The 24,483-nt window shown below is 46.3% G+C and overlaps 1 protein-coding gene and 1 long non-coding RNA gene across 2 annotated transcripts in view; one reads left to right on the plus strand and one right to left on the minus strand.

The window, feature by feature from the left end:
* Nucleotides 1-24,483, minus strand: part of ZHX2 (zinc fingers and homeoboxes 2) — a 188,301-nt gene that overhangs the window by 151,280 nt on the left and 12,538 nt on the right. The window lies entirely within an intron of this gene.
* LOC144579767 (uncharacterized) lies at nt 787-4,588 on the plus strand. The gene is made up of 2 exons (XR_013528133.1): nt 787-851; nt 4,477-4,588. It is a non-coding gene; the product is annotated as an uncharacterized LOC144579767 (long non-coding RNA).

Consider the following 24,483-nt stretch of genomic DNA (forward strand, 5'->3'; position numbering starts at 1 on the left):
GAGAGAACATAATATCTGGTTGCAGCCTTTTCAAGCTGGCCTGAGAAGGTCCCCAATGCATTCCTCTTCCTAGTAGCTCACGTAGCAACTGGTCCTGAGTAGGCAAAGGTCTGGTGCTAGGCACTGAGTGGGCAAGTGGGGCAGGATAAAAAGGCCCATAAAGGGAACTTGTGGGAGCTAAGAGTGAGAAGAATCAGCTCAGAAGGGTGTGGAAAGCACGCAGACATTGTGTGCACCAGACCTCCCCAAGATCCGTGTTCCTTTCTTTAGCCCAAGCATACAGCTACACATTTTCCAATCTTCCTTGCAGTTAGCTGTGATCACGTGACTGCATTCTGGCCAGTGGAATGTGCGTGGAAGTGATGTGGGCCAATTCCAGGCCCGGCCTATAAAAATCCTCCACTTTTTGTTCTCTTTCCCCATCCACCATCTGCATGGAGAGCTCCCAGGACTAGAGGGAGAAAAAGCCACCAGAGGGAAGGAGCCTGGGTCCCTGAATTGGTGTGTAGAAGACTGCCAACATAGCCTCTTAGTAGGCTTTGGTTAAGTTTCTTAACCTCCCTGAGCTTTGGTTTCCTCACCTGTGAAATGAGAATTAGAAAAACCTTTCTGAGAATGATTGAGCTAGTATCTGTAAAGCTTCCACAACCAAGGTTGCATATGAATTCTGTAAGCCCTATGCACCTTCCTCTATTAAAAGAATAACTAAATAAAAATTAGGCTTTTCAACGGTATCAGTATAAAGATGGATATATGATAGATTCACTATTATGTTTATTACCACAGGCTTACTTTGGAGCTATTGAGAGTTCAGTTCCAGACCATTGCAATAAAGCAAGTATTGCAATAAAGTGAGTCACGTGAATTATTTGATTTTCTAGTGTAATAAGTTATGTTTACACTGTATTGTAGTCTAGTAAGCAACAGCTGTATACCTAAAAAGAATGTACACACCTTCATTAAAAATACTTCATTGTTAAAAAATGCTAATAATCATCTGCCTCGTTAGCCTTTTGCTGGTGGAAGATCTTGCCTTAGCAGTGGTGGTTGCTAACTGATCAGAGTGGGAGTTGCTGAAGGCTGGAGTAGCTATGGCAATTTTTTTTTTTTTTTTTTGAGACAGAGTCACCCAGGCTGGAGTGCAGTGGTGCGATCTTAACTCACTGCAACCTCTGCCTCCCGGGTTCAAGTGATTCTCCTGCCTCAGTCTCCCAAGTAGCTGGGACTACAGTGTGTGTCACCACACCTGGCTAATTTTTGTATTTTTAGTAGAGATGGGGTTTCACCAGGCTGGTCTTGAACACCTAACCTCAGGTGTTCCACCACCTCAGCCTCCCATAGTGCTGGAATTACAGGCATGCATCACCACACCTGGTCGGCAATTTCTTAAAATAAGATAACAATGAAGTTTGCTGCATCGTTTGACTCTTTCACGAAAGCTTTCTCTGTAGCATGAGATGCTGTTTGGTAGCATTTTACCCACAGAAACTCTTTCAAAATTAGAGTCAATCCTCTTAAACCCTGTGGCTGTTTTATCAACTAAGTTCAAGCCATAGTCGAAATCCTTTGTTGTCAATTCAACCACGTGCACAGCATCTTCACCAGGAGTAGATTCCAACTCAAGAAACCACTTTCTTTGCTCATTCATAATAAGCAAGTCTTCATCTGTTTAAGTTTATCATGAGATTGCAGCAATTCATTCACATCTTCAGGCTCCACTTCTAATCCTAGTTCTCTTGCTATAAAACACAGTATCTATGAAGCATGATACAGGGAAGTGCAATAAAACCAGGGATGCCTGTATTTATTATTTTTATATTCGATTTTATATTCACTTTTTCCTTCTGATTTCAAGAGCAATAAAAATGAGCATTTTCTGGGGCCCTAAAAGTATCCTAGACTCAAGGCACTGTGCCTTCTGTACCTAATGGAGAAGCCGACCCTGCCCACTATAGTGCCTAGGCCACGGTGCATACAATAAATGGGAACCATTAGAGATATATGTAAAAATCCTAACAGAAAGACAGGCATGAAACAGCAACAAATGATTATGAAGCCCCTTTCATCTACCTCATTTCCTCCAACCCTCGCATGCACTGTATGAGATAATTATCATCTGTATTTCCTGATGGAAAAACGAGACTCATGGAGATTAAGTGGTGTGCTCAGGAAAGGCAGGAACAGCTAACCCTCAGTGGCACAATGCTTGACACTTGTCTTACTTTATCACTGCTAATTTTCCCAGACCTAGGATGAGGTAGGAATTACGGTTATCTTTTTTTTTTTTTGAGACAGTGTCTGACTCCATCACCGAGGCTGGAGTTGCAGTGGTGTGATCTTGGCTCACTGCAACCTCCGCCTCCCAGGTTCAAGTGATTCTCCCGCCTCAGCTTCCTGAGTAGCTGGGACTACAGGCACGCATCACCATGCTCAGCTAATTTTTGTATTTTTAGTAGAGATGGGATTTCACCATGCTGGTCAGGATGGTCTCAATCTCTTGACCTCATGATCCACCGCCTCAGCCTCCCAAAGTGCTGGGATTACAGGTGTGAGCCACCGTGCCTGGCCAGGATTATGCTTTTCTCCCCATTTATGGTTAAAAATTGATGCCAGGGACCAGTGGCTGAGCTGAGAACTAAATCCACTTCTACTGGGTACCCCATCTAATGCTAGCTCTACCACCTGGCCTTTTCATTTATCAAACACTGTGTCAGGAGAATTGAGAGATGCCAGTGTCTATGAAGGGTGTCAGACACCCCAACACCTCCTTTCATGGGCCAGAGAAGAACCTGCTCAGGGCTGAAATCCAAACACATCATGCCAGATTAAACTCATGCTTTCTCATTCTCCACCCAAATGTACTCCTTAGAAGGTTTAATTATAGTGACTTCTATTTTCTTGTAAATAATCACATCTGTCATAACTGATCTAACTAATCCAAGGCTCCAAGTTGGCAGTCTTGGTGGCCTGAGCCAATGTGTCAATTACGCCAAGCAGGCTGTGAGCAAAAGTTGCGTGTAATGGAAGAGAGAAAAATAGTCACAGTCATATAGATGCTGAGGACCAGTATGTGCTTTTTCACAACAGAAATATCAAAATGAACTCCTAAATGTGGCCAATGCGTGTCAACCCTTCAGCAATCCAACAGTGAAACAGATGCAGCCAGCCAGTTCCCGGAGAATAAAAACAATCTTTTTAGTAGAGAGCCAATCCTAGAAACTGGCTTAATATTTTTTGAGTCTAAGTAGAAACTCCCAGGAAGCTGCCATGGCTCTTTATGCATGTGGCTTTCATGATCTGTTGCCTCTGGGAGTTGCAAGGGCTATATTCAGAGTGCAGCTATTCAGCCAGCATAGATTAGTAGTACAAACTTTGGGTCTGGATTGGGGTTCAAGTCTTCTCTCTCCATGCAATTTTTCAGTAGTATGACTAAGCAAATCATTTAGCCTTCACCAATTCACCTCAGCTTTCTCATCTATAAAATGGGGACAAGAATGTCTACCGCCCAGAAACCTTGGAATGACTGTTTGTGATAGTCTGTTGAAGAGAATAAGCACTACATAAGTCCCAATCATCATCATAATTAGCAGATTAGCATATACAAGTTGAGCATCCCTAACAAAAAAAATCTGTCATTCAAAATGCCTTAAAATCCAAAACTTTTGAGCACCAACGCGATGCTCAAAGGAAACGATGACTGGAGCATTCTGTATTTCGAATTTTTTTTATTAGAAATGCTCAACTGATATCTATTCTGCAAAAATCCCAAAATAAAAAAAAAAATCAAAACCTGAAGCACTTCTGGTTCCAACCACATTGGATAAGAGATATTCAGCCCGTACTGAGTTCTGTTTTCAATCCATGGGATGGCTTCCTTCTCTACTCAAATAGCAGGAAGTAGAAACAGTTATGCTCTATGTCAGAGACGGGATAAGAGATGGCATCTACTTGGCGACTTCTTTCATAGGAGGCGTCTCAAAGTCATCATGCCAGCCGAGCTCTGAAAGTCTCTGTGTCTGATGGGAAGCTATAAGGGAGGTGCATCTTTCAGGTAAGAAATAGGAAACTGAAAGGTGGCGCTGATCCATTCCCTAGACACCCATGGGAAATGAACACATGCTCTTGGTGATCCGAATCCTGCAGATGCTATACCTTCCCTGCTCTTAGCAGCATTCATACCTCTGTGAGGTTGAATGCAGACTCTTAAGCTGGCTATGACCTTGGGCACATTAGCTCATCTTTCTTGCTTCAGTTTCCTCAACTGTAAAATGAGGGTAGTAACAGTACCTGCTTCTCAGAGTGGTGGTAAAGAATACGTAAACTATCACACGTCACCAGCTTACAACAGGGCCAGGCACATGGGAAGCAATCAGTTGGTGTCAGTATTTACTATGACTGGTGTCACCACCATGTCACTGGTCAATGGCCGTCCTTCCCTCCTCCAAGATTCACTAATATACATGTTTAATGTGTTAGCCTCTTTCAGGTTTTCCACATTAAACCTCTTCCTAGGAAGGAAATACTGTAGTCAACACAGAAGATCTGGCAGCAAAGCACAGTGTTAAGAGCTCCAGGATCTACATCTGAATCTTCAAGAGAGGCCCAGAGTTACCTCCTTCAAAGGAAGTTAATTTCTGGAGCAGAGATGTGGGAGAAAGGGTTCTGACCCAAGAATCACGGGACCCAAGTCCTAGCTCATGCCATTTTCCCCACTCTGTGGCCTTGGGCAAGTTGCTTCCCTACTCTGGGTATGAATTTTCTCAGTTATAAAATAAAGGGGGCTTTTGGCTCTGCATCTCAGTTTAGTCACATAAAAAAACGGATAGTAAGAACAACAACTATCACAGAGTTGCTACGGGGTGTGAACCACATAACACATCACTCGCTGAAAGACATGAGGTCCTGACCATGGCCCGTAAGGCTCTTTCCCATCTGGTTCCCACATGTCCAGAATGCGTGGCCCATTCTGCTGCACACTTGGACTCCTCGCTTTTCTCACGCCCCTCAGGCATGCTCCCGGGAGCCTTAGGGTCTTTGCACCAGCTGTCACTCCACCTGGAATGCTCTTTCCCCAGAAAGCCCCATGGCTCACTCCTCCACTTCCTTCAAGTCTTAGGTTCCTATTGTTTTTCTATAGCAATTATCACTTTCTAGCATAGTCTATGATTTCCTTACTAATGATGATTATTGCTTACTCTCTCTCTCTCCCCAGGTCAAAAATGTTGAGTTCCACGAGAGAAGGAATCTCTTTCTGTTTTGAACCTAAGAGCCTGAGAAGAGAACCTGGTACAAAACAGGTGATCAATAGATATTTGATGATTTATTAAATGAATGCATGAAGATCAGTGATACACAAAGAGAGTGCTTATTAAATTTTTGGCAGCCTTCTTAGATGTGAAAGGGGGATTCTTACTCCTCACACATTTTCTTTCCATGAGGAAGGGTCTTTACGCAAACACTCTGGACCTGTCACCATCCCACCTGCCTTCTCTTCCCCGCTGAAAGTGGTGTAAAGGCCTGACTGGCAGGTGACGGCCACTCACGGTCCATTTCTCAACTCAGTTACTCTCCTGCAGACATCACAGACACACTCCCTCTTTCTGTTCTGTCTCCCCCTATCAGAGGGTGGCAGTGGCCCTGGTCCCGGGTCAGTGTGTCTGTTTTCCAGGCTCCCAGTTCCCATTGTCGGGTTCTTCCACGGTGTGGATGCAAGGCAGGGAGCATTCGAAAGACCAACAACCCTGTGCATCATATTCTCTAGTCTGGTTCTATCAGTAACAAAGTAGATTTTTTTATTTTATTATTTTTTGAGACAGGGTCTCGCTCTGTCACTCATGCTGGAGCGTGGTGGTGCAATCTCAGCTCACTGCAGCCTCAACCTCCTGGGCTCAAGTAATTCTCTTACCTCAGCCTTCCCAGTATCTGGGACCACAGGCATGTGCCACCACACCCAGCTAACTTTTGTATTTTTTTTTTTTTTTTTTTTTTTTTTGGTAGAGACGAGGTTTTGCCATGTTTCCCAGGTTGGTCTTGAACTCCTGAGCTCAAGCAATCCACCTGCCTCTGCCTCCCCAAGTGCTGGGATTACAGGTGTGAGACACTGCACTCAACCCAAAGTGGATATTTTTTTGATCTCCACTTGTTCAACTCCTATGTCTGTCTCAATTGATTTTGAACCTGGTCAGGTAACAGGGCTGTACCATTTACTGACCCCGAAAACTCTAACATCAAACATTCCCAATTTTAAAAAGTAAAACTTTCGGTACCCTGGGTTCAGTTGTCTATAATCCCAGCCACTCCCCTTTGACATGCTAGTCTGTAGATGTTCCACTTCACATACAACACTCCAAAATGGGCACGACTCTGCAGTGAGGTTTGTGACCCCAGGGGAGAGGAGCTGCTACTGATCCTGGTAAAAAATATATACACGTCCTACCCCTTACTGCTGGCCCTTCCAGGACCTGCTGTCCATAGAGCCTCACCCATGCAGGACGTGACACCTCAGGGCTACATTTCCTGCTCGTGTGGGACTTGATGCTGTTCTCTGAATTGTTACATTTGCTCCATTCTTTTTGTCTGCTGAGATCTTTTAGGAAGCTGTATCTATCATCCAACATGTTCACTATCGCTCCCAGCTTCAGGTTATCTCTGACCACAGCGAAATGGTAGTGACCACTTACTGTATGTGTGCAAGGTCTCAGGTATTAGGCCAAGCATTCTCCCTGTATTGTCGCATTTAATACTCAAAACAAGCCAGGGAAGCTGGTGTTACTACCCCTCCATTTTACTGAAGAGGAAACTGATGTTTATAGAGATGAAGGGTATTTATGTTTCACCATAGCTCATAAGTAGCTTTACCAGTTCTTAAGTCTGCACACAGAATGGCCTCTAGAGCTAGCATTCAGGTCTTAATTTATGAAACTGTTACTCTTTACCAAACTTTGTGCATAGTGCTGGATTTATGTGATCTCTTAAAAGGCTTAAAAACATATATAATTTTATATATATATATAAATAATTTAATATATATATAAATAATTTTATATATATATATATAATTTTATATATATTTTGAGACAGAGTCTCGCTTTATCACCAGGCTGGAGTGCAGTGGAATGATCCCGGCTCACTGCAACTTCGGTTTTCCAGTTTCAAGCAATTCTCTTGCCTCAGCCTCCCGAGTAGCTGGGACTACAGGCACGCACCACCACACCCAGTTAATTTTTTGTACTTTTAGTAGAGACAGGGTTTCACCATGTTGGCCAGGATGGTCTTGATATCTTGACTTCATGATCCACCCACCTCAGCCTTCCAAAGTGTTGGGATTATAGGCGTGAGCCACCGGATATATTTTTTTAAGCAGAGAAATACATGCTCATGGTCAATAAATCAAGCACCACAGGGGCTTATAATGAAAAACCATCATCTTCTAATGAAAAGTAGCTCTCCAATACCCCCACCCAACACACTCCCCAGAGTCAACCTTTTCTAACTCTTTCTGAAAACTCAGAGATTTCTCTAACTACAGGATTTCCTTTTTCTTTTTTTTATTAATTGTGGTAAAATACACATCACAGAAAGCTTACCACTTGGATTAGTTTGTTGGGGCTGCCATACCTAAGTATTGCTGAATAGGCAGCTTAAACAACAGAAATGTATGTTCTCACAGTCCTGGGGCCTAGAAGGCTGACCGCGGTGTGGACGGGGTTGGCTTCTTCTGGGGCCCCTCTCCTCGGCTTGTACAGTGCTGTGTTTTTCCTTTGTCTCCTCGTCATCTTCCCTCTGCGCCTCTCTACGTCCTAGTTTCCTCCACTAGGAAATGGTCTCCCTTTGCCGCCGAGGATGGAGTGCAGTGGCGTGATCTCAGGCCACTCCGCCTCCTGGTTTCTAGTGATTCTTCTGCCTCGGCCTTCTGAATAGCTGCAATTACAGGAGTGTGCCACCACGCCACTACAGGATTTCTTGTAAGCTTCAAACAATTTGGATGATGTAGATACAATGATGATCTCCCTTTACAGATGGTGAAATGGCAGCAGAGTGGCTGTCACACAGCTGGCATGGGGTGCATCCTGGATTCAAACTCACTTCTGCCTCTGTCCAGGTCCTGCTCTTACACTTCAGGCCCCAGGTGTGACATATGGGGCAAGGATGTGGCTCGGATTCCCTCAGGCACATTGGTTTCTTGTTGCCTAAAAGCACTCACGGTGGGCATAATTAAATACCAGCGTGGGATTATGCAGAAGTGAGTTTTGTTTTTCCTGTGAGGTTTTCAATCCCTCTTTTTTATTTTATTTTTTGAGATGGAGTCTCACTCTGTTGCCCAAGCTGGAGTGCAATGGTGCGACCTCGGCTCACTGCAAACTCTGCCACTTGGGTTCAAGCAATTCTCCTGCCTCATCCTCCCCAGTGACTGGGATTACAGGTGCCTACCACCATGCTTGGCCAATTTTTTTTGGTATTTTTAGTATAGACGGAGTTTCTCCATTTTGGCCAGGCTTGTCTTGAACTCCTGACCTCACATGATCCGCCCACCTCGGCCTCCCAAAGTGCTGGGATTATAGGTGTGAGCCACCATGCCCAGCCCCAACTCTTCCTTCTAGTGCCTTCAGGTTTCCTCCTTCAGCCACTGCAGACATCTCCCATCTCTGTGTTATGATGTAACTGCCAACATCATTTCAGGGGCTGAGTCTCCTGGACCCTTCTGTTCCTTTCCAAGAACCTCACAGCTTCTGGTCTCTCTTCCTGTGAGGTTGGAACTCATGGCATTTATCACCATCTCTCTTAGGAGGTTGCAAAAAAGATCAGTCCCTTCCAGATTCAGCTTTTATAAGAAACAAATCTCCTTTTTTGTGTGTGTGACTATAGCTATTGCTGGAGAAAAAGTACATGCAGCACAAAATGAAACAACATTGACAATATTTGTTAATTGTCTACCAAGCACTTTGGAGCTCCAACGCAGGCTAGTCAGGTTCACATTACTATCTTTGGTAATCTGACAGGTCACTCTCCTCTCTGTAATAGATTCGTCAGCTGTAAATCTGAAAGGAGTGCAGTGAGAATTATGGATTATAAATAATGAATTACCTGCGTTAACAGTTGTGCTTCGGGCTGGGTGCGGTGGCTCAAGCCTGTAATCCCAGCACTTTGGGAGGCCAAGGCGGGTGGATCACGAGGTCAAGAGATCGAGACCATCCTGGTCAACATGGTGAAACCCTGTCTCTACTAAAAATACAAAAAATTAGCTGGGCATGGTGGCGCGTGCCTGTAATCCCAGCTACTCAGGAGGCTGAGGCAGGAGAATTGCCTGAACCCAGGAGGCAGAGGTTGTGGTGAGCCGAGAGTTCACCATTGCACTCCAGCCTGGGTAACAAGAGTGAAACTCCGTCTCAAAAGCAAAAACGAAAACAGTTGTGCTTTGAACTCTGCTGACCAGAGCCAGTGCTCTATGCGCTTATTACTTACTAGCTGATATGGTTTGGCTGTGTCCCCTCCCAAATCTCATCTTGAATTGTAGTTTCCATAATTCCCACGTCATGGGAGGGACCTGGTGGGAGGTAATTGAATCATGGGGGTGGTTATCCCATGCTGCTGTTCTTGTGATAATGAATGAGTTCTCATCAGATCTGATGGTTTTATAAAGAGGTTTTCCCCCTTTGGCTCGGCACTTCTCATTCCTGCCATCATGTGAAGGATGCGTTGGCTTCCCTTTCCAGCATTATTGTAAGCTTCCTGAGGCCTCCCAAGCCATGCTGAAATGTGAGTCAATTTAACCTCTTTCCTTTATAAATTTCCCAGTTTTTGGCCTGTCTTTATCAGCAGCATGAGAATGGACTAATAGAGGAGTATTGTCGTTGCTTAGCACCCTGAAGTTGACCTGAGGCATACATATCTATAAATTTGGTGCTCACATCTAAGTGGAGTCAAGACGGAAATGATCATTAATCCCTTAAAAGTATTTAAAGGCATAATTATTAGCTCCATCTTACAGATGAGTAGATAAACTGAGAAAAGGGAAGTGACCTGCCCAAGATGACAGGATAGTTCAGAGTTAGAAGCAGGCACTAAGGCCATTTGAACTCTCCCAATAACAAGGCTGGGTGACCTTGGACAAGTCCCGATATCTCTCTGAGCAACATTTGTAAAATAAAAAGGGGTAAAGCTAAGAGCTCATCTCTGTTGTTTTCTAATGGAGAGGGAGTAGGCGTGGCAGTTAAGAGATACAGTCCAGAGTTAGGAGTCTTCCACTTACCACCTGGGTAACCTTCAGCAAATTACTTATTCTCCCAGTGCCTCAGTTTGCTCAACTGCAAAATGGGTCTAATGGCAGGATTCACTCTAGAAGGTGGTCATATATGTCAGGAGGCGGCCTGGCACATAAAAGCACACAGTAAGCATCAGATCTTATTCCTGGTTTGTATGTGGCCAGCCTGGCCTCCAACACCCTTGGTCAGTCCTGAGCCCTTTGTTTATCACCCACCACAGTCTCACTCCTGACCTGGTGCTCAGGGCATAACACGTGTTTTTCAGAAATCCCTGGTTGGGTGGTCTCAGGCAGTGTGTTAAGCTTTCCACCTAAAGTGAAAGCCTATTTCCAAGTGCCTAACACTTCAATTTGAAAGGAAAACTCTATTTTCCTACTTCTACCTGTAATGCTGATTATAGTGTTTTTGCTTTTCTTCCCATGCAGTCTGGAAATCCTGAATAAATGTCAGAGAGACTTCCCTGAGTCAACAAATATGTAATATTATTAAAACTCTTAGGAATGAGCCATTTCCTCCATTACCAGAAGCTTAAAAGGATAATATTTTCAATTTCATTTTTCAATAAATACACTATTCAGGATCCAAGCGATGTTGCTATAATTTGTGGCTAATAGGTCAATGGTTCATTCATTAAATTGGAAAATACCTGCACCTGCCCAGTAGGATCCAGGCATCGTCCCAGGCTTTGGTGATCCAACAATGACAGCAGCAGCAGCAGCGACAATAGCAGCTTCCACTCACCAAGGCCTCCTTCCTGTGCTGCCCAGCTCCGCTGTCCACCCTTCTCCATCCTGCGGACAGTGTGAGTGCACATCCTCGCCCTCCACCCTCTACCAGTGAGCTCTACCAATGGGATGAATTGGCATGAGGTCAAAGAGTCTAAGAACAGGAGGTCTGGGTATTTATCCTCACCCCCACTCCCCTGTCATCAGACCTAGAAAAAATTACTTAATCTTTCTGCTTTTCTTCTGCTTTCCCATCTGTGCCTCAGCTCTCCCATCTGTGAAATGGGGCAGACAGTAATACTCCATAAATGAGGCTTATGTGAGTTACCGTGCTTAGAACAGTGTCTGGCCATAAGTGGCACAAGATAAATGTCAGCCGAGTAAAACGACTATTCTTCAGTGTCATGTGGGACAGTCACTCTCCTACAGCTACACCTTGCTTGAGTTCCAGTGGCCACCCTTCATCTTGACCCGGGCCTAGCGGAGGTAGGACTTTCAGGAGTTACAGCCCAGTACTTCCCTTTCCCTTGTTGGCTTTGCTTAACCCGCCACTCTCCTCTGTCATCAGACCCTCCATTTACTCAGTCCTCACTACTGTTTGTGTGTGCCATCTCTTTCCTGCTGCGGCCCTAACTCCGGTGCCCCACACACCATGTTCTGGGCAGAGTTCATGAGTTTTCTGTAATGCATACAAATTAACCTGGGCAGAAGCTTTCCTTTTCTGGATTGAACTTGTGATGACTTTCTCAGCTCTCAGGTTTCCTCTTGCTTTTCTAGGCGGCTCTAATTGGGTAGGGCCCGAGAAACTCCTGTAAACAAAGTCTTATCGTGCGCTTTTCTTTAGATGGAGTCTCGCTCTGCAGCCCAGGCTGCTGGAATGCAGTGGCGCGATCTTGGCGTACTACAAGCTCTGCCTCCCAGGTTCAAGCAACTCTCCTGCCTCAGCCTCCTGAGTAGCTGGAATTACAGGCACCAGCCACCATAACCAGCTACTTTTTTTGTTTTTAATTTTTAGTAGAGACGGGGTTTCACCATGTTGGTTAGGCTTATCTTGAACTCCTGACCTCATGATCCACCCACCTTGGCCTCCCAAAGTACTGGGATTACAGGCTTGAGCCACTATGCCCAGCCTATTGTGCCCATTTCTTCTGATAGAAAAACTGAGGCACACAGTTCAACCTAAGCCCCACAATTAGGAAGTAGTTAAGCCGAGTTTCAGATTCAGGTCTAGCTTTCATTCCCTGGTCTCACTCTAATGCCATTGAAAGTGACTCATTCATCCTTGACTTCCTGAAAGCTTGCAGGTGAGTAAAAAGGCAATTACAATAGTGTATGTGACGACTACTCTGATAGGAATAAGAACAGGAAATGGTGCAAAGGCCAAGCTCACCTGGGAACTAGTGATGAGAATGGTAGTTACAGAAGGCTTCCCAGAGGAGGTGATATTAACCAGACTCGTGAAAGACAGGGCACTTCTCTGGCAACAAGGAAGAGGGACTGGAATGTGCAAGTTTAGAGGGAAGAGGGAAGAGGAAAGGGAAAGGAAGAAAGAAAGAAAAAGAGAGAGAGAAAGAGAAAGAGAAAGAGAGAGAAAGAAAGAAAGAAAGAAAGAAAGAAAGAAAGAAAGAAAGAAAGAAAAGAAAGAAAAGAAAGAAAGGTTTTTTTCAGGACCTACAAGCAGTTAAAAAATTCCAGAGCAGAGAAGTCAAGGCAGGGGACAGGGAAGAGTAATGAGGTTGGGTCCCAGTGATGAGGAGCCACGACTGCTGAGCCGGGGAGATGCGCCTGAGACATTGTGATGTTGATGTCTGTAGAGAGATGATGCCTATACGGGGCTGCTCCGGCAATCTACCCACAACAGCCAGTTCTGTTAGGACAGAAGCTCTTACGTTGTATTTCAAACCTTTGAAAGTGGCATGGAACTCTGTATGCAACAGGAGCTCCACAGGGGCGCTGACAACTTTTAAAAAAGAAAGATCTTCATGAGATGCTCCTTTGAGTCCACAGTAGATGCTATGGGGCTGGCCCACGTCCCCCTGTCCTTCCCACCTCAGTGAACACTGGCCTCACTTCTGCTTGTCAGTACCTATGTTTCCTTGCTGGGGTTGGGGGGTCACTCTGATTTTCAGTGGCTGCTCTGCTCCCCACAGGCCAGGCCTGAAGTATCGGAGAATTACGCTCCTTCTGGGAGCAGCCCACGGCCAGTGACTGATGGGAGTTGGTGAACAGGTTCCACACCCGTCTCAATACTCAGGTGGGACAGCACTGAGGCATGTGATCTGTGTTGGCACCCAGAGCTCCCCACTGTGGTCACCTGCTTGACAACCCTCTATTTCCTGGCTTCCTTCTCTCCAGGTCTCACCTCCTCTCCTCAACGCCCCCCCACCCCCCAGAGCTCCCTTCGTTTCTCACATAAGCTGTTTGCACTTGGAGCTTTGCCTTAGGATCTGCATCTGGGGAACCCAAACTAAGACAGCCTGATTCTTAGCATCACAGAATGCAAGAGTTTAGATGAAGGGACTTCAGAGGTAATCTTCCAGGGGCTGGAACACACCTGGAGTCTACAGCTGGGGGATGACTGGGGTGGGTTTAAGCTATGCACATACTGAGGCAACAGAGTGGCCGCTGGGTGCACAAGGAAATCCACGGCCTTGCGTTCTAGTTTCAACTCTGGACATGGCATTGTATGTTGGAAATAAAATGGGCTTCTGAGTGAGACAGACCTGGGTTTGAATCCAGGCTGGGATACAGATAGGCAGGTGACCCCAAGAGAGTTAGGTGACCTCCTAGAACCTCAGTTTCCTCAGCTCGGAAATGGTGCCGGGTTGTGATGATGTTCAAGTGTGAAAATGCAAGTAAAACGTCTCACTGGGAGACACTGGGCGCCTTTCCAGTGTCTATTCAGGCACTACTTATTCAACATCTGAACTGCTTTCTGCCTACCTCCAGCCTAGCAATTCTTTCCCTATATGGGCCACCCTGTGCACCCGCCAGTGTGCCTCCCAGGAGACTGGAGACTCCCAGAAGACAGGAGCCAGGTTTTCCTTATCTTTGCCTCCCTGGCATTCAGCACCACAACAGGCACTTACCAAGCTCTTAACGAATGTTGAATGAATGACTGAATAAATGGGTCCGGGCATGGTGGCTCAACCCTAATCCCAGCACTTTGGGAGGCCGAGGTGGGCGGATCACTTGTGGCCAGGTATTTGAGACCAGCCTAACCAACAAGGTGAAACTCTGTCTTTACTAAAAATGCAAAAATTAGCTGGTGCACACCTGTGGTCCCCAGCTTCTTGAGAGGCTGAGGCACGAGAATCACTTGAACCCAGGAGGCGGAGGTTGCAGTGAGCCGACATTGCTCCACTGCACTATAGCCTGGGTGATAGCAAGACTCTGTCTCAAAAAATAAATACATAAATAAATGGTTGAATAAATGACAAAAATGAAAGACGCCCTACAAACATCTACCAGCAATGACGGGTTTTCTGCAGTATTTTTCATTCATTGTATCTTATAGTGTGGAGTCCTTGCCAGGCACCAGGCACTATTCTATATACTGACCAAAGCCTGCCCCGGCCCTCCATCTAATGGCTTCTCCTCTGGGGGAGGGGAGACAGCAGCCAGCCTCAAACAGGCCACCCAGCAGGCTCACCTGGGAAGCTTCTCTAATGTGCACCGATATGCCAGAGATTCTGATTTAATCATGTGGGTGGGGCTGGGCACTGGGAGTTTCAGAAGCTCAGGTGAGGATCATAAGCTGCCAGGGAGCCCTACTGGGACCAAAAGAAAACAAGACCATTTCACACAGTGAAGAAGATAAAACAGAGGGTGTGATTTCGTCCAGGTGTTCTCCATGGGGGAAGAGGAGATACGGACCATTTTGCCCCTGAGGGCACATTTGGCAAAATCTGGATACAGTTTTGGTTGTCCCAGCTGGAGAGGAGGTGCTGCCAGCATGGAGCTGGCAGAGGCCAAGGATGCTGCCACACACCCTACAAATGCACAGGGCAGCCCCTCATGAAAGAATGATCCAGGCCCAAATGAGTTGAGATGGAGAAATCCTAGTCTAGAGATGGGGAAGGATGGAGGTGGCAGGAGAGCTGAGACTGAAGAGGCAAGACATGAATTCTACCAGTGAAAGCCTGTAGGAGAAGCAGCAGACAGCAGCATGTCTGAGCGAGGCGGGGCCAGGGCCACTATCAGGATCCTTAACAAAAAGGCCCCAGGTGGTGACACCGACAAACCTGGCTCACACCGCCACTACCTAAGAGCGAGCTGTTTGTTAGGGGCAGGGTGGGGGGAGGTAGGGGAAATCTGGCTGCCTTTGCTTTGCAGCTTTCACTTTTATGTCTTCAAACCCCACAGCCCCCACCCTTGTTCCAGGAACAGGGGATGGGGAGGGAGTTTCAATCTGGGCTGACCACTCACACTTGCCCCCAACACCACCTGCAGACGCCCTTCTTATTTCTAAAAGCATCTCCTGCTGCCACCCGCTGGTGCCCTGGAGCTCTAACTGGGGGTTGGGTGGGGTGCAGGGGAGCATTCTTGGGTGGCAGCCTGCCATCCTCCTCCAGCCCTGGAAAAAGTGACTTCCCAAGAGAAACAGGGATGCCCAGAACAGTAAATAAACACGAAGGGTGAATAGGCAGCTCCTGCCAGCTTGCCTCCTCACTGACACGACCCATTCACTTAACCAGGCAGGTGCTGAGACCTGGAACACATCTCCTGCCCTGCTCCTCTGCCCCCTTTCTCTTTCCCTTTCCTGAAGCTTCCATATAAATCAGTTGCTGACATATGGCCTTGATATCCCCTGGCTTGGACTAGCAGGGGCCATGCAAGGCAGCCTGCTTGCTTAATACCACATGGGCTTTCTCCAGAAATGCCATGACATGTTCTGTGGGGGCAATATGGGTGGGAAGGCAAGTCCTTACATACAAGGTCCAGAAAGGCCTGAGTCAAGAGGCCATGCAAGGAAGCTAGGACAGCCACAGAACCCTGCCACCTAGGGATGGGCAGAGTCAACCCAGCTGAAGATTGCTGAGAAGAAAAGTGACTTGAGGCTGGGCATGGTGGCTCATGCCTATAATCCCAGAACTTTGGGAGGCCAAGCCAGGCAGATCACTGGAGCCAGGAATTGAAGACCAGCCTGGCCAACACGGTGAAACCCCATCTCGACTAAAAATATAAAAATTAGCTGGGTGTGTTGGTACACTCCTGTAATCCCAGCTATTCGGGAGGCTGAGGCAGGAGACTCGCTTGAACCCAGGAGGTGTGGCTACAGTGAGCCGAGATTGTGCCACTGCACTATAGCCTGGGTAGAGAGCAAGACTGTCTCAAAAAAAAAAAAAAAAAAAAAAAGTGACTCCAGGGACTGTACAGCCACCACCGCTTTCTAAATGGGGAAACTGAGGCCAGAGAGGAGATAAATGACCCAATCAAAGTCAGCAGCTGTGGGTGGCTGGACAGGGTGATCCCAGACCCCTATCTGCATATGGAATTTCTCTCAGGTCTCATACTTATTTCAGAATCGTAGAAAAGTTCCATGTCGGCACATCTAAACAGAAAGCCAGAGTGTCCGGAACTGGCAGTCATCTTCCTCCAGATGTGCGTTTAGGGCAAGGGAGGATATTATGAAACATCTCTGCATCTTTCATCTCTGTTTTTGAGATGAGGTCTCACTCTGTTGCCTGGGCTGGAGTGCAGCAGTACAATCATGGCTCACTGCAGCCTTGACCTCCCAAGCTCAAGTGACTCTCCCACCTCAGCCTCCCAAGTAGCTGGGACCATATGTGTGCGCTACCAAGCATGGCTTTTTTTTGTAGAAAGGGTTTCACTATGTTGCCCAGGCTGGTCTCGAACTCCTGGGCCCTCAAGCAATCCTCCTACCTCGGCCTTCCAAAAATGCTACGATGAGAGATGTGAGCCACCGTGCCTGACTCCTTAGTCTCTTGATTTGTCTTCTGAAATGAAAACACCTCCCTGTGTTTCCAGGATCCTCAAATATAAGCCCCATGTCAAAATCCTATTCATGAGGACAGCTGTCAATTCCTAACTTAGGAAACTCCATGTCACAGAGTCATTATGGGAAATTTGCAGGAATATGTTTACTTAAGTAATTATTTTATTAAAATAATTTGCCCAATGTGCCCTGAGAATTTTATTACAGATACTTATAATGAAGTAGGTAATTAGCAATAAATGGTCTCTTTCTGCAAACCTAGAATTACAAATTTTTTCATAGGTTATTTTAAACAAACAAGCCACCAAACACTACAGAAAATGTATAGCCTCTTCACTCATTGAAAGCCTTGATTTGCAGAGTTGAATCACCTGCAATTTGGAACTTACAAAACTGATCATCAGCTTCCATGTGCCTTTCATGCTGTTAAAGTTATACACAAATACCTATGTACCGTCAAGCAAAAGGCTCAAAAATATTTAACTTTTGAGTTGTGCTATGTTTTGGCTCTGCATGTTTGTATGTTTGCGGGCACGTGCACCTGTCTACACAAGCCATAACTCCAGTTGTTGCTTTTGTTTTGACAACTCTTTCAGGCATGCTCCCCACATGGTTTTGAAAGGCGAAAGAGGTTCTTAGTCCTTTAGCTTCTGCAGCCTCCCTCTCGCTCTCTCTCTCTATCCTCTCTCTCTTTCCCTCCCCAATGCCTGCCCCCGCTCTGCCTTGGTTTCAAAAATACTTGGCTTTTCAGTGACCACAGCATTCTCATGCTTAAATCAAGCACTCACGGTGAAACTGAATTTAGGATTACTGATAACACATGTGGCAAAGATGTTTCATCAGTTGCCAGGGCAAATCCCCAATGTGCCAAGTCTCCAATCACTTGTGTCCTGATTAAGTGTCACTGTGGGTCCATCAACACTGCCTGGCTCAGAAATTCCACAGATATTTATTGAGCACCTCCTCTGCACAAGAGGTGCCCGCCACAGCTCGGGGGCTCCACTATGCTGTCCAGGACACACAGACTCCCTTCCAGTCTTTGCAGAAGCCAGGGTTTGCAACCACACACCAGCTTCCTTACGGGGATGCCTCATAGCAGAAACACTAGGGACGACCATGACTCTGGCTATAGCTACTATTCAAACCCAGGACAGGGGAAGAGGGCGGGATGTGCTGGGGGCTGGGATGAAAAGGACATAACAGTGACTGGTGTCTTCTGCTATCAAGGCCATCTGAACTGCAGGACAAGCTGACTCCTGCTGTACCAGATGAGCTAGGAGGGAACAAAGAGCATTTTCTTCTCTTAAAAGTAAATTTAGGCCAGGCGCAGTGGCTCATGCCTGTAATCCTAGCATTTTGGGAGGTCAAGGTGGGTGGATCACCTGAGGTCAGGAGTTTGAGATCAGCCTGACCAATATAGTGAAATCCTGTCTCTACTAAAAATACAAAATTAGCCAGGTGTGGTGGCATATGCTTGTAATCCCAGCTACTTGGGAGGCTAAGGCAGAAGAATCATTTGGGAGGCAGAGATTGCAATAAGCCAAGATTGCGCCAGTGTACTCCAGCCTGGGCAACAAGAGTGAAACTCCATCTCAAAAAAAAAAAAAAAAAAGTAAATGTTAAGGTCTCTTACTCCTACAAAGCAAAGGTGGAGGGTTGAGAGAAAGGTGGACAGGAATCTCCTCCAGAATCTGAGAAAGAAGGATGCTTCCTGGAGCTCAGGATGCTACCAGGTCACCTACCCCAGGAGCTCCTCAGTCACAGAGGTTGAGCCCTCAGCCTTCCGTCATGGATTATCAGTGCCACAACCAAGTCCTGTACTCCATGGAGATAAGCAAATCACAGTATTATTTTTATGGGAACAAAGATTCCAGAATTTAAAACAAGCTAAAAAAAAGTGGAAGTTCACCAAAATAATATTTAATAGATGCAACTTCTCTGGATTCTTATCCCCCGCAACTTTCACCCCCTACCGCCACCCATTTTAAATGATTAGCTGTCAGAAAACTTTGCATGAAATTCTGATACTAAAAAACAAGCAAAAAAAAAAAAAAAAAAAAAAATTAGTGGCACAGAAGCCAAAAGCACAGGGTGCTAGCGCAGGTCCATGGCTAGTTAGCGTTTTATTTTGTACGTGTCATTTTCCTTCTCTGTGATGGAGGGAAGAGCTGCCGCTGTCTAACCCACCTCCCTCAAACTTGCAGCTGCGTGGGGAGATGAGGCTTGACTGGCTCTCTTGCCCTGCGCACTGTAGGTGGTGATCAGGATCAAAAGAAGAGGCTTATCATCAAAAGGGCTGGGAGTGGTGAAACACTCTATCGTGCTCGCTCCTTCATGTAAGTGGAGAGGAGCGGGGAGCACTGTTTGTGTCACGGGCTTGGTTTGTTGTTCTGGAGCCAGCTTTAACATGGGCACATTCTAAAGTAGCAGAGGAATCCTGGACAATGCGCAACCTACAGAGGGCCTCCAAATCCTCTCCCACAAAAACCCCAGGGGATTGGACTAGGTGATCTCAAATGTTGGCTGTCATCGTGGTGGGCTGACTGTTCACCGCAGGAACTAGTACAAAATTGGTAACTAACAAATGCCTGGTTGGTTAATCACAGGATCAGCTGGTTGAAGAGGATCCTATTCTTTCTTTTCTTTTCTGAGACAGTCTCACTCTGTTACCCAGGCTGGAGTGCAGTGACACCATCTAAGCTCACTGCAACCTCCACTCATTGCAGCCTCCGCCTCCTGGGTTCAAGTGATTCTCCTGCCTCAACCTCCCAAGTAGCTGGGACTACAGGCACACACCACCATGCCTGGCTAATTTTTGTATTTTTTTTTTTTTTTTTTTGAGATGAAGTCTCACTCTGTTGCCCAGGCTGGAGTGCAGTGGCAATATCTCGGCTCACCACGACCTCCGCCTCCTGGGTTCCCCTGCCTCAGCCTCCCGATTAGCTGAGATTACAAGTGTGCACCACCACACCCAGCTAAGTTTTGTATTTTTAGTAGAGACAGGGTTTTACCATGTTGGTCATGGCTGGTGTCAAACTCCTGACCTCAGGTGATCCCCCCACCTTAGCCTCCCAAAGTGTGATTACAGGTGTGAGCCATCACACGCCCAGCCATCTGCCCGATGCAATGTATTCAGAGCCAAAATTCAAACACACCACCATTCCTTGGCAGAACATGAGATCAAAGATCTGCAGTTACCTTTAAATGATGTTTTTAAAAATCAAGGAACTTCAGTGGAGAATAAACAAAAGTCTAGACTGAAAGCAGTAGCTCCCTCTGTAGGTTCCCTCCTGATCAGCATGGTGCCTGACACATAGTAGGGGCTGGAATATTTCCTGCTGGAACGAACAAAGGGTCCGGCATCCCTAACACTTCTGATACACCCCGAATGCATAGGCGTAGCTGAATACACAGAAAACTTTCAAGTGCTGGCGTTTAACCCTGACCTTCTCTGTATTCCCCAACATACGTGTACCCTCCGAGCGCTGGGTTTAAAATCAGCTAGACCGGTCTGGCTCTGCCCCTTCCTCACTGTGTTGCTTCACCTCTACAAGCCCCAGTTTCCTTCTCTGTTCCATAGAGATAATTAGGCCTCTCTCAGGAGAACCACAGGGATGCCCTCCCAGGGGAGTTGGGTGGAGTATACAGATTAATTAATCTGTGTAGTTCTGAGAATCAGCCGGGCACGCTGAACCCTCCTGGTAACTCTCAGCCATTAGCATGACTATTGTTATGCTCAGTATCATTAGTGCTGGCAGTAATTAGAGGCTCATTAAATGTTAATTTTCTTTATGCCAGACTGGATGCTCAATGTAAAACCAAATTGTAATAGTATCCTACAAAACGTAAGACAGGCAAATAGGCTGCAAAAAAAATTTTTTTTTAATGTCTGGGTGGCAGTTCAGAGCCCAGGACTGCTCCTTCACATCCCGTTGGGAGGGACAGTTGAGCGTTGTCCTTAGTGTCAAAGACGGCACTGGACTAAGGGTCGGGAAGCTTCTGTTAGGGTCTGGGCTTTGCCACGAAACTCTTTGTGGGCCTGGATTCAGGAATCCTGTTAGAGGTAGAAGGGAAACCGGTTGCCTTGTGAGCAGAAGAGAAAACAAGGCACAATGCTTGCCGAGGCAGCACAGCCAGCCCAGGGCTCTCTGGGCAGAAACAGGCACTACTGGCCCAATGGACACGTGCTTCCCCCACAGTCTTCAGGCTCCTTGCAGCTACGCGAAGTTGTGTGAACAGAAGTGGCAATTTTAGAAGTGGGTATGTACCCCTTTCCTTTTCTCTTCCTCTCCTCTGGCAGCCTGAAAGCCAGTTGTTTCAAATGAAGTGGCTACAACATTTTAGCAGCATGGATCCCCAGGTCCCAGCTTGGAGGAAAGCTGCCTTACAGAGCTGTCGTCCTTCAGTGGGCTTCATGAGAGGAAGAAAGAAACTCTGCCTTATGAAGCCACTGGGATGTCGGGGTTTATCTGCCACGGTTTCATAGCTTAGCCTAACCCGACTAGTCACATATCTCATCCAGTGCCCATCCCAGAGGTTTCCTGCACCTGAAGGAATCCAAAATACTGTTCTCCAAACTACTGAGGATCAGTAAGTGAGACACTGACAATGGAGAAGAACGCCCTGCCAGCCTGCGTCTGCCTGATGAGAGGACACAAATCCTTCCTTACTGGAGGCACCAGCAGGCACCCGAGGAATCTGGGAACAGATTTTACTGTCTTCCCACATCTTCCCGCCTTTTCAAGACGGGAACTGCTCTCTTCTTTGTCTTGTCACTACATAGGATTTATGGCTCTTTGTTAAAATACTATTTAAGCAAGGTTCCTAAGCTACCACCTTGAGAAAGAAATACTTTTGAACTAAGGCCTCTCCCACCTGATGGGCAGAGCACGAATTAATAAATGTTTGCTTGTTTTTCTTTTGTTAATCTGACTTTTGTTTTCAGGAGAGTGGCTCCACAAAGAACTTAAAAAGGGAGAGAATGGAAACTGGATTTTCTCCCCTACATACAGTTGTTACAGAATGGTCTGCTACTCTCTATTACTTAAACATGGGCATATGCACACGCAAATAGTAGACTGGAATCCCAAGCACATTTTCCTATTACACAACATGGCACACTAAGATGATTAAGATTTAGTAAATTGGCCAGGCACAGTGGCTCACCCCTGTAATCCCAGCACTCTGGGGGGCAGAGGCGGGTAGATCATCTGAGGTCAGGAGTTCAAGACCAGCCTGGACAACAAGGTGAAATCCCGTCTCTACCAAATACACACACACACACACACACACACACACACAATTAGCTAGATATAGTGGTGGACACCGGTAATCACAATGACTCAGGAGGCTGAGGCAGGAGAATCGCTTGAACCTGGGAAGTGAAGGTTGCAGTGAGCTGAGATTGCACTGCACTCCAGCCTGGGCAACAGACAGAGACTCTGTCTCAAAAAATATATATGTTTTTGTCCCCCACCATCCCACTGGTGACAACTGCAAGAGGACAAGTGTCTTGAGGATGAGAAGCTGTGTTAGTGCTAAGCAGTGCCTCCAAAGGGAAGGAAAAAGATGCTGTTATTAGTTTCTGTTGTGTGGTCTCTCAAAGCAAAATCTTAAACTCTGGTGGGAAAGCCAGGGCCAGTGTCTACTTATCCTACTTGCTAAGGACTTATTTATTTATTTTTTTTTTAGGTGGAGTCTTACTCCATCGTGCAGTTGCGTGATCTCAGCCTACTGCAGCCTCTGCCTCCTGGGTTCAAGCAATTCTCCTGCCTCAGCCTCCCAAGTAGCTGGGATTACAGGCATCCTCCACCATGCCTGGATAAGTTTTGTATTTTTAGCAGAGACAGGGTTTCATCATGTTGGCCAGGCTGGTCTTGAACTCCTGATTTCAGGTGTCCTCCTACTCTGGCCTCCCAAAGTGCTGGAATTACAAGTACGAGCCACCGCGCCTGGCCTTAACAAAGAATCTTAATGCCCTTTACGTAACAGTCCAGCACTGTGACAGGGCAAGTATATGGGCTCAGATGTCACTCAGACCTGGCTTCAAATCCCAGCCCTGCCTTTTACTGTGTGACTCGAGCAAGTTAATTTCTTTGAAGCCTCAATTTCCTTATATGTAAAATGAGTATAAAAATTTCTACAAAAGGGGGTCGTTGAGATTAAATAATATAAAACAAGGTATAGTATACAACATGCTTGGTTCAATGGCTGACACTTAACACGCTTACATCCTGCCTCCCTACCACGATTCAGATAGAGTTTGGTCTCAAGTTCAGACTCTATAAAAAAGGAAAAAGTTTAGTATTGGAAGTAGCAGAAAGATCCTGCAAGGACAGCTGTGAGAGGGCTCTGTGTGCCACAAAGGAGGGTGGAGACGGTGCTCACGAGAGGAAACAAGGGATGAGGCCAAGCCCAAGGGAGGAAGTGGACCCAGCTTGCACCCAGAGGCCAGGTGTCCAGACAGGGCAGCAGGGCTGGGCCAGAGAGGTGGGCAGGTTGGCCAAGATAGGTCAAGAGCGCCTGAACTTGGGACAAAGCTGGCCTGAGATAGACACTGCCTTGACTGCTTCCTTACAAAATAGTCCAGTAATGGTCCTTCCAAGCTGTGGCAATGACCTGCCACCAGGGGCAGCAGCGAGCAGCAACTCATTCTGCACCTGTGCCAATCCAGGAGCATAGAACTCCCTACAGGCTGCAGTGAAAGAGCCACTTCCTCATTCATATAACCATCCAATCATTCCACAGACATTCATTTTGAGCTTATGAAGTGGGCCAGCCCTGTGCTGGTGCTGGGAATACAGAGACAAACAGGAACCTTTCCCTTGGGGTGGAGGAATGGCTGGTAGTATTTCAGGGAGGCAGATGTACAAATAGATCAAAACCCATCAGCTAAGATAACAGGTTATTTCCATAGGACATTGACCTCTTAGAGGAGAGAACAAATATCTCTAGAGTAGAAAAAAGTATGTTCTGCTAAGCTTGGAGACAGTCTTTCTGGGAAAAAGGAACTACAGGAGTTTTTCTGAAGAGAAGGAATGAAAGGGGAGAGAGGACAGTGCTTTTGGGGTTCAGGGGTCAGTCTGATATAACTGAAGTTGGGGAAGACGAGGAAGGCTTTAGAGCAAAGCATGCCTGGTGGGTAGAGCTCAGCTCTAAAGAGCCACCATGCCAGGGTCAGGAATTTGGACTTGATCCTATGGGTCAGAAATTACAACTGTCAGTCTGTAGTGGACTGGAGAGTCCATTAAAAAATCTAAATATCTTTAGATTGGACATATGCTCTCTACTCTGACCCACTCCCACTGTTTCCTACTATTCTACACTTGACCTCTTCACTCTTTCATGCTACCTGCAAAGTTCTTGAAAGCATCTGGGTTTGTGACCCCTAGGAAAGCAGTCACCAGGAGAAGTTTTTGGGCAGTTAGTGAAACATGAACAAATTTTGTGTCTTAGAACTTCAGTGGTGTGGAGAAAGGGGGAAGGGAGAGCTTGGTGACAGATGACACAACATGTATTCCTTCCAATAAGACCTCCT

The sequence above is a fragment of the Callithrix jacchus genome, chromosome 16 (assembly GCF_049354715.1).
Source record: "Callithrix jacchus isolate 240 chromosome 16, calJac240_pri, whole genome shotgun sequence".
NCBI lineage: Eukaryota > Metazoa > Chordata > Mammalia > Primates > Cebidae > Callithrix > Callithrix jacchus.